We start from the raw sequence: 11610 nt of genomic DNA on the forward strand, positions 1-11610 counted from the left end.
CCTCCTTCCACCTGGTGCCGCCCCGCCTCCTCCTTCTCCCAGCCGGCGCGCCTCTGTCACGCAGTGCCGCCCTAGCGATGGCTCGGGCCCCGCCCTACTCCAGCTACCTGGTGCTGCCCCGCCTCCTCCTCCTTCTGACCGGCGCGCCTCCGTCCCGCAGCGCCGCCCTGGTGATGGCCCCGGCCCCGCCCCACTCCAGCCTCGGCCGCGCCCTGGCAGTTTGCATCTACTACTGTGAGTGTGTGTGCAGTCCACGCCCCCTCCTCTGCTTCAGCTCCCGTGCAACCTCCCGATGCAGTTCATCGCACCAACCCCCTGCAGCTCTCTCGTCCTCAATCCATGGATCCCGCGCCGGATCCGGGTTCTTCCCTCCTGGATCGTCCTCTTCTCGCACGGATCGGGCGAGTTCGAGGCGTGCCACCCCTGCCATGGTGTGACGCCCGGATAATTAGGCTATAGTAACCCCACATTAATGATGCCATGTCACCTCGGATTACTATTGATAATCTCACGTTAGTTCGAAACGATTCATATTCAAAATTTGAATTTAAGTTAAACAATTAAAGTTTTCAAAACTCAAAACTAAATTGTTCCTAAGGTGTCTAATAATCCTTAGTAAATATTGGTGGATAAATTATATTTTAATAAAATATTTAAATGCACTAAAGTAATAGAAATGACAGCCAAAAACAATTAATTAGATGCCTTTTATAAAGTTATAATAATAAAACTAAATTAGTAGTGTGCCAAAATAATTGTGGCAATGGACTAATTAGTAACACTAATTTAGGTGCTGACTGGGTATTTTATAAAACTAAAATAAAAGAAACTTTAAATGAAAACATTAAAGAAAATAAGTAAAAAAAAGAAAAGCAAACCCCCTCGGGGCTCCGGCCCAGCAGGCCACCGGCCCAACTGGGCCACGACCTGCCAGGCCGGCCCAGCTCCCCCTTGGCCCAGCCGGCCACCCCACTTAATCCCCTCGGTCCACTGACCGAAACCCTAACCCCCACTGCTCCCCCGATCCCCCCACTCGCCTCTCCCTCTTCCCCTCCTCCCGATCCCATCTGGATCGAGGAGGGGCTCAACCTCGATGCGCCGACGGCGACCACGCACCGCCCCGCCGCTGCACAACCACCTCGACGCCGGAGCCTCGCCAGCCTACTTCCTCGTCCCTGACCTGGACGCGTCAACCCCGACCCCGTCGCCGCCGCCCGGAGCTTCTCCGCCAGACCTCCCTCACCGGACTGCCGCCGCCTCGCCATATCTTCCTCGCCGGACCTCCCCTAACTCCGTCGAGCACACTGCCCCGTTCCCTACTCCCCCTTGTGAGCCCCGACCTCTCCTCTCTCCCCCTCGCTCGCTCACCGCGCCGTCTGCGCTCCGGCACGCCGGCGCCTCGCCGGCGCCCGCACGCGCTCACCGTGCCCCGCGCGCCCTCTGCGCCGAGCCCCCCGCGCCCGAGCCATCCTCGCCGTGCGCGGCCTCCCAGCTGCAGCCCTACCGCGTGCTCATGCGCGCCCGCCCACACGGGGCCGTGCTCGCCGCCGCTCGCTCACCGGCCGGCCCGTGCTGGCCTCGCCCACGCCGGCCTGGCGACCTGCCAGGTCCGCCGCCCACGCCCGCATGCCCCTGGGCGTGCGCCCGAACGGGGCGCGCCCGTTACCCGTCGCCCGCGCCCTGAATGGCCTCTGTGCCCCTGAATGGGGGGGGGCACACCCCCCAGAATGTTTTAAAAAAATGAAAAAGAAAAAGAATTAAATATATATATATATATAAATAGTTAATTAATTAATTAACTAAATTAATTAAGTTAATTAATCCTGCTTAATTAATCTAATTAACCTGTTAGTCTAACTAAACAGTAATTAGTTTAACTAAATCCTAATTAACCTAACAGAGCATGACAGGTGGGTCCCATTGGACCCACGCGTCAGTTTGACCCAGTCAACCCCTGTTGACTGCTGATGTCAGCATGACGTCATGCTGACGTCATAAATCCATTTTCCGAATTAATTAAATAATTAAATAAATTCCAGAAATTAATAAAATCTTTAGAAAATCATATCTTTTAATCCGTAACTCGGATTAAAATATTTTCAACATGAAAGTTGCTCAGAACGACGGGACGAATCCAGATACGCAGTCCGTTCGTCCGCCACACACCCCTAACCTATCAAACCTACAACATTTCACCTCCGGTTCATCTGTCAGAAAACACGAAACACCGGGAATACTTTCCCGGGGGTTTTCCCCCCTTCACCGGTATCACCTACTACCGCGTTAGGGCACACCGAACACCGCGTATTGCCTTGATATATTTTGTGGTGCTTTGTTTGCTCTGTATTCATTATTTCTTCCCCCTCTTCTCTCCGGTAGGCTACGAGACCGACGCTGCTGCTGACCAGTTCGACTACGGAGTTGACGACCCCTCTCTCTTGCCAGAGCAACCAGGCAAGCCCCCCCCCCCTTGATCACCAGATATCGCCTATTATCCTCTATACTGCTTGCATTAGAGTAGTGTAGCATGTTACTGCTTTCGTTAATCCTATTCTGATGCATAGCCTGACATTGTCGCTACATCTGTTGATACCTTACCTGCAATCCTATATGCTTAGTATAGGATGCTAGTTTATCATCATTGGCCCTACATTCCTGTCAGTCTGCCTTGCTATACTATCGGGTCGTGATCACTTGGGAGGTGATCACGGGTATATACTATACATACATACATACTATACAGATGGTGACTAAAGTCGGGTCAGCTCATTGAGTACCCGCAAGTGATTCTGACGAGGGGGCTGAAAGGACAGGTGGCTCCATCCCGGTAGAGGTGGGCCTGGGTTCCCGACGGCCCTCGACTGTTACTTTGTGGCGGAGCAACAGGGCAGGTTGAGACCACCTAGGAGACAGGTGGGCCTGGCCCTGTTCGGCGTTCGCGGATACTTAACACGCTTAACGAGATCTTGGTATTTGATCTGAGTCGGCTACAAGCCTATACGCACTAACCATCTACGTGGGAGTAGTTATGGGTATCCCGACGTCGTGGTATCAGCCGAAGCACTTCAGACGTCAGCGACGGAGCGGCGCGCGCCGGATTGGAACGTAAGCCTGCTCTTGTATTAAGGGGGCTAGTTCTGTTTTCGGCCGCGTACGCAACGTGCAGGTGTGCTATGGGCGATGGGCCCAGACCCCTGTGCGCTTAGGTTTAGACCGGCGTGATGGCCTCTCTGTTTTGCCTAGGTGGGGCTGCGACGTGTTGATCTTCCGAGGCCGGGCATGACCCAGGAAAGTGTGTCCGGCCAAATGGGATCAAGCGTGTTGGGTTATGTGGTGCACCCCTGCAGGGAAGTTAATCTATTCGAATAGCCGTGATCTTCGGTAACAGGACGACTTGGAGTTGTACCTTGACCTTATGACAACTAGAACCGGATACTTAATAAAACACACCCTTCCAAGTTCCACAGACAACCCGGTGATCGCTTTTCTACAGGGCGACGAGGAGAGGATCGCCGGGTAGGATTATGCTACTGCGATGCTACTGGAGATGGTACTTGGAGATGCTACGTGGGGGACTTCAATCTACTCTCTTCTACATGCTGCAAGACGGAGGCTGCCAGAAGCGTAGTCTTCGACAGGATTAGCTATCCCCCTTTTATTCTGGCATTCTGCAGTTCAGTCCACCGATATGGCCCTTTACACATATCTCCATGCATATGTAGTATAGTTCCTTTCTTGCGAGTACTTTGGATGAGTACTCACGGTTGCTTTCTCCCCCCTTTTCCCCCTTTCCTTTCTTTCTGGTTGTCGCAACCAGATGCTGGAGTCCAGGAGCCAGACGCCACCGTCGACGACGACCCCTACTACACCAGAGGTGCCTACTACTACGTGCAGCCCGCTGACGACGACCAGGAGTAGTTAGGAGGATCCCAGGCAGGAGGCCTGCGCCTCTTTCGATCTGTATCCCAGTTTGTGCTAGCCTTCTTAAGGCAAACTTGTTTAACTTATGTCTGTACTCAGATATTGTTGCTTCCGCTGACTCGTCTATGATCGAGCACTTGTATTCGAGCCCTCGAGGCCCCTGGCTTGTATTATGATGCTTGTATGACTTATTTTATTTGTAGAGTTGTGTTGTGATATCTTCCCGTGAGTCCCTGATCTTGATCGTACACATTTGCGTGCATGATTAGTGTACGATTGAATCGGGGGCGTCACACATGGTCCTGCCTACTTATCTACACCAGCAGGGCGCCGGTCACAGGATCTGCCCCCCCCCCATTTGCAGCTCCTTTGATTCTTTTTTGCAGCTCGTTGTGTTTTGTTTTGAAGTTCAGTGAGACCCATGGCGCCGGATCACGTGTTGCCGATCCCTCTGCATGCCTCCCCGCACGTGAGGTGTTGTTCTATGTAGGGAGGTGTCTACACTAGCGTTGGTGCCCGTTCCACCACGGGGTGAGTTGCTACCACCCCGTGGGCATTTACTTCAGTGGGGAGTCACCATGCAGCTCGGGCAGCACACGCGTGTGGTTTGGTCATGCGTGGGAATGCAGTGCACGGCGAGCGACGGATCCTGGGCTCCTCCGACGTGCTCTGGTGACGATGTATTTTATCTCTCTACTCCTTGTTGCCTGATTCCCTCTACTTTCTCTATTTTGTAGGTCGGGCAGCACGTATTCCCGTCCTGCGATGCCGGCATGCAGCTTGCTTGTGTCCCTCGACACAATGCGATGCATCGCCAGTGTGCGGTTTGCGTGGGTCCTTTGATGCGGTGCGGTCCATCGCCAGTGTGCGGTTCGCCTGGGTCCTTCGAAGCAGTGTGTCATCGGCATTCAGTTCTAGACCTTTTTTCTTCCGATTATTCCTTGTGTAAAACACTGTCGTGCGCCTGCGTCATCGGTGCGGTGTAGCTGGGTGTTTTGTTGCAGTTCTTTATTGTTGATTTTTCAGATTTACAAAGATGTTGTAAGATTTTTTTTTGAAAAACTGAAGTTCATTGTAAAAAAACATTGAATGTCATTTGATGCAGTTTCGGCTGGGGACACTACACTGCAGTCTGTCTCTATATTACTTGCTACCAACATGAAGTGCGAAAAAGGTTAGGGAAACAACAAAATAGTAATACAGTCCACTTCGAGATATGTTGCGGTTCACTTGCCCTCGTCTCTGCGGTCCACTCTTGTTCATAAAAAAAGTAAAAAAAAAAGACAACAAAAACTCGTCTGAGAAAATTTACGTCCCACAAAGAAATTATGCAGCTCGCTTGCCGGTCCGATGCAGTGCGGTTCTCAGTCTGAAGCAGTGCGGTCGGCCATATGATGTTGTTCTTCTCGTAAGTGCAAAAAAAATGGTTATGGAAGCGAAGAAAAGTAATGCGGTTCACTTCTTGATAGTGTTGTGGTTCATTTACATCCGATGTGAAGTGCGCTCTATTTTATCGTCCTTGAAAAAATATATTTGAATAAAATAAACCATGCAGTTCTCTAATACGATTCATGCAGTGCGGTTTTTCGTCTGATCCAATGCGGTTTTCAGTTGGATGAAGTACAGACATCGATTTGAGTGTAACGAAAAATAGAGGGTCCGCATTTCGGTAAATTTAAAACTACTCTTAAACCGTAAGGAATTAGAGAGAGTGTTGTACATGGAAAAGTTGCGTCTCATCGATATCTTTCCAACGGCATATCATTTGAATCATTTCGACAAGCGTGTTGTAAAAAAATCGTGAAAAACGATCGCTCCCACTCGTCGTCCACCGCACCATTTTCAAAATTAACTTAAAACCATAAAGAATCTCAAAACTAATTCTACATATGAAAGTTGCGCCTGCTCCATATCTTTCCAACGACGTATTACACGCCTCGTTTTGACAAACAGTTCAAAAACTAGAGCGAAAACAGTACCGAAAATTTGAATTTTTTTAAAACAGAATTCCGTGATTTAGTAAATTTGAAACTGCTCTTAAACCATAACGAATTAGAGAAACTTTTATATATGAAAAAGTTGCGCCTCGACGATATCTTTCCAACGGCATATCATTTGCTTCATTCCGATGAGCGGCTTAGAAAAAATCATGAAAATATGCTCACTGCCACTCATCATCCGCCACACCATTTTTGAAACTGCTCTTAAACCGCGAGGAATCTCAAAAAGTGTTCAACATAGCGAAGTTGCGCCTAATCCATAGCTTTCCAACGGTATATTATATGCCTCGTTCCAATAAACAGTTAAAAACTAGAGCGAAAACAATGCCGAAAAAACACACCATGCAGTTTTTTGCGACGGGAAGTTCACTCTCGTGAGTACTACAACACACTTGGTTCAAATAATGATGTGCACTTGCATTGAGCGTGCAGTGCGGAAGTGTTATCAGAATAATTATTCTGCTAATATTAGCATAATAGACCGGCTGTATATACATTACACTTACATCACGTACATAAACACTATTCTGATCACAACATGAACTTCCTGAGTTACACGCCTGAACTTCCCTCTGTAGGAACCCGACCTTCGGGCTATCTTCTCAACCGTGTCTCCTTGCGCGAATTTTTTTGGTCAGTCATGTTCTATGTGAAGTAAGTGTAATCTACAAATGGTTTTTAGCAACTAAGTGCTCATTCTAAATAAGAATCTTGCTCATTGGCGGATTTGCTCTTGGGTCGTGATGAAACATGTCTCTGTTGCAATTTTACTCCCTGAGTTGTTCGACCTGAACTTCCCCTATTTCTAGGTTGAACTTCTGCAAACATTGCCCAAATGGGGCTTGCAATATACCATTGGAAAGCTATGGACACGAGTATCATGGCCCGAGTTAAATTTTTGACAAAATGTAAGTGGTTTAAGAGCAGTTTTGAAAACCGTTTTTTCTTCATACAAAAAATGTGAATCGTATTTTCGATCGTATTTCAAAACCTTTTATCGGAATGAGGCAAATAATATGGCGTTGGAAAGGTGCTGCAAAAATGCTGCTTCCACATGTTGAAATTTTCTCTAATTCCCTACGGTTAAAGAGTAATTTGGAAAATCATAAAATTTCGCAAACCAAACAGCCGAGTTCATATTTTCTATGTCATTTCTAAACTGCTAATCCAATAGAGGAAAATTATATGGCATGGGAAAGCTTATGAAAATGCGCTACTTTTTCATGTTTAAAGTTTTTTCTAATTTTGAATGGTTTAAAAGAAATTTAGAAAATGGTCCAAGTTGCACCGAGTTCGTATTTTTGAGCTAATTTTTTAACCGGACGTCTGAATGTAGCAAACAATATGGAGTTAGAAAGCTTGAGGAAATGTGATACTTTTTCGTATATATTTTTTCTCCAAATTCCTTACTGTTTTAAGTCAAATTTGAAAATGGCTAAAAAGGTATTTTTGCCATAATTTTTACAAACTTTATCGGAATGAGGCAAATAATATACCGTTGAAAAGCTAAGGAAAATACTAAACCTTTTCATATTGATGGTTTTCTCTTATTCCTTGCCATTTTCAAGTAATTTAGAAAACGGCAAGATCATTCATTCTGCCTTTATCGCGAAACAGATTCTTCGAAAATGCACCACGTGAGGAACCTGATCTTCTCGGCCTGTCTACTTGAACTTCACTATGGTTTTCATGTGCTTTTTTTGCCCGTAGCTATCCATCCACTCACCGGAATTGAGCAAGTGATATACCGATGGAAAGCTGTTGTAAACACGCAACTTTCCCGTGTTGATCGTTTTTCATACTCGCGACTGTTTTAGAAGTTTTTCGTCTGAAATTCATTCAGTGTAGTAGTTGAACTTCCTGCTGTTTTCACGTTGAACTTCTGTGATGTATTTTCGTTTGCAATTTTCTCATCCATTCGTAAGTGTTACACAAATGACATTCCTTTTGTACAAACCTCTCTCACAATAATTTTTTTTAACTTTCTCCGACCGAGGACTTGAACTTGTAACAAAAAATGGACCTTGCTTTTTAATTCATTTTTCTCATATACACACACCATATAGTACATGAACTTTTTTCATTTTTATAATTTGAATTTTTATTTCCTTTTTGAAATCAAATTGCTCCAAAATAAAACTAGATTTCTTTGTGGATTGTTTAAAACACAAAAAATAATTTCTTTTTCGTGTTTTTGAACATGGAAATACAAGGTGAACCTCTCTCGCAGGAATTTTTGAACTTCCCCGGACAGAGCACTTGAACATCTTTGAACAAACCTTTTAAGCTTTTATTTTTCTATACTTTTATTCTCACCTGAAATGCATTCCTTGTAGTACTTCAACTTCTCGTTGTTTTCACTATGAAGTTCTTTCAACAGATAATAATTTTCTGAATACATAAAAATGTGTTTTAAATGGTATACATGAAAATATTAAACCATTCATCGAAATGTGGCACATAATATATCATTGGAAAACTTATGAATAGCAACAAGTTTTTCATGTAGACACGTGTTACAAATTCATTGTCGTTTGAGAGTAGTTTTAAAAATGACAAAACAACATTGTTTTTTGTGTTTTTTCAACATGTAAATGAGCGACGGACGTCTCGCACATGAATTTTGAACTATACTAGGAGGAGCACATGAACTTCTTGCAAGAAACCTTTTAAGATTTTTTTCTATTCTTATATTCTTATCTGAAATGCATTCCGTGTGGTAGTTGAACTTCCCCCTATTTTCACTTTGAACTTCTGTCACGTATTTTTGTACAACCTCTCTCACAAGAATTTTTGAACTTTCTCCGGCCGAGCACTTGAACTTCTAGCAACAAAACTTTAAGCCTTTGTTTTTTATTCTTTTTTAATACAAAATGCACACTGTGTAGTACATGCACTTCTGGCAGTTATCAATCTGAACTTCTGAGATCATGCATTCTTCCTTCATCGCAAAACCATAGTCTCCAAAAATGCAGTGCGTGAAGAGGTTGAACTTCTAGAGCAGTTCTGTTTGAACTTCAGTCTGTGTTTTCACAAATGGTTGTTGCCCCTAACTCCCCAACCACTTACCGAAATTGAGCAAATGATATATCGGTGGAAAGCTGTTGAAAACACGCAATTTTCCCGTGCTAACTTTTTCATACTCGTGAATAATGAACTGTAGTTTTTCTAAAAAATGGGGGAAATCTTTTTTTAACTTTTTTGTTGTTCCTATTATTAATTTGAACTTCTTCATTTTATTCTTTACTAATGAGAAAAAACTGAGTTTTTATATACTTCGAACTTCTCTGTTATTTTAGTTTGAACTTCTTCGTTTTATTCTTTAGTAACGAGGAAAATCAAGTTTTTCGAACTTCTTTGTTTTAAAATTTTTAATTCTTAGTTTTATTTTCTAGTAATGTGAAAATTTTGAATTTTTTATAAACATCGAACTTCACCATTTTTAAAATTTGAACTTCTCAGTTTTATTGGTTAGTAACAGGGAAAATGCTTTTTTATATAAACAATGATACCGCACTGTTATTTTAATTTGAACTTCTAGTTTTTATATAATGGAGAAAATCAATTGTTATACAATCTTTTGAAATGCTCCTCGTTTTAATTTGAACTTCTTTGATTTTTTTTACAAATGGGGAAAATCCGTTATAAAGATTTTTGAACTACTTTTTTTAACTTCTTGTTCAACTTTTTGAACTTCCAAATTTGTCTTTTAGATAATAACAACTTCATTTTTTAATGTTGACCTGCTTCGGTTTTTAAATTTGAACTTCTTATAGAATTTTGTCGCGACAATTTTTATGCATTTTTTGCTTTTCGGTGAAATAGCCTAGGCGGTCGCTTTTCATTTGATGAATTTTCTTGTGTACGTGGTACGCGCGAACTTCGGAATTTCTGAAACATGAACTTTGTGTGCTATTAATTTTTTCATGAAAATCCATAGTTTTTATTCTTTGAATTCCATGACTTTTTTGTTTACAGTTTTTTTGGTTTGAACTTCGATGTTCCTTAAAGCTGAACTTTCAAAATCACACCTTTTTTATACATGTTTTCCCTTGAATCCAACATGTGCAAAAATAATAGTTTTTTTGTGCTATTCAGTGTACTACGCAGAAGCACATGCACAACACATCCACACAAAAATTTGGCTCACCTAAAATGAAAATGATATCAGTGTAGGACGATCATATAAGCATCTGGAATTAGAAAACATGTACCTTTTTTTCTTCAGAAATGCACCTTTTTCTGTATGCGTACTTCAACTTTTTATATATATGAACTTCATTGCGAATTTACATTTTATCCCATATGCATCTTCTAGGCAGGATGCGTTCTCCCTCAAAAACAATGTCTTTTGAACTTTCAAGCTGGAAGTCATTGAACTTCTAGATTATTAAAAAAGAATGCCCTTTTAGATCTCAATCAATATGGTATATTAAAAACTTGTACACACAAAGTTTCATCTCGTTTGGGAGTAATACATACATGAAGTTCCCTATACTTCATCAAAAATGGTTTAAGAAAGTTTTCGGAAAAAACACATACATGTAATTCCCTATAATACCTCCTCATTTAGGAACATAAAGTTCTTTGTTTAGGAGAAAAAATAATCACTCTGGAAGAAAATAGATCTTTACGAACAATAAATTATTCATTGGGGAACAATTTTTTTCACATTTTAGGATATGTTCTTCATCAAGTGCGAAAATCAACAAGCTACCTCTAATTGAGGAGCAAAAGTGAGAGAAGACCAACGATTCACATCGGGCACACAAAATATGAAATTTTCAAAGCATATACCGAAGAATGGTACTTTCTTGACAAAATGACAATTCTAACAAACACTTATCTACAATAGAAAGTACTAAAAATGCTTAGATAACATGAAATTCTAATGGAACAATACTCAAGAACTACAGCAGGATTTTTTGTTGAACTGCTACTGAAGAAATTGTCGTAGGTTTCTATGGACACATACTGAAGAACTACAAAACTTTCCTTTTCGCAAAAAAGTGACATCATCCTCGATGAGGGAATAGGAGGGTGGAGACCGTCATGGACAGCATTGTGCTCAGGGGACGGAGGAGCTTGCCGGAGCAGCACCGCTTTCCCATGACCAAAGCTCAGGGAAGACCTACAATAATTATGTTTAGTAGTCAGCACAAAGATTAAAAAGGTACCAGTTTAGGCATTAGGCAGGATAACTATGTGCATAATATACTTCAATATATTGCAACTACTTTGTGTGAGGACTATATGCCACGACTCAAAATCAGAAAATTACAATATCCTATGCTAGTTCACATAAATTCACTCAAGTCAGGGCAGGAAGGATAACATAAACAGTTGAATGATCGATGCCCTTAATATTATGAAAAGGAACATCTAAATTCCCAGCTCACTTCCCTGAAAACACACTTAATCTGTCACTATTTATGGATCTTTTTTTATCAAGTTTAAGCATTGACTTAATTTTCAAATTCAGTGGTGGAGCTATGCAATGACACAATATAAAAACATGCACACTGATTCAGAGAGCTCAAAAGCTCTGAAGTTCAAGTATAATGCAATACAGGCATGTATGTATATGTGTGGCTGATTGTGCGGAAGAGGTGATCAGGGATGGACGAGGTCATCGGACGCATGACCGGCACAGTTCGGACATGCAAGGCAGGTCAATGCATGGCCATCA

The sequence above is a fragment of the Triticum dicoccoides genome, chromosome 7A (genome assembly GCF_002162155.2).
Source record: "Triticum dicoccoides isolate Atlit2015 ecotype Zavitan chromosome 7A, WEW_v2.0, whole genome shotgun sequence".
NCBI classification, from domain to species: domain Eukaryota; kingdom Viridiplantae; phylum Streptophyta; class Magnoliopsida; order Poales; family Poaceae; genus Triticum; species Triticum dicoccoides.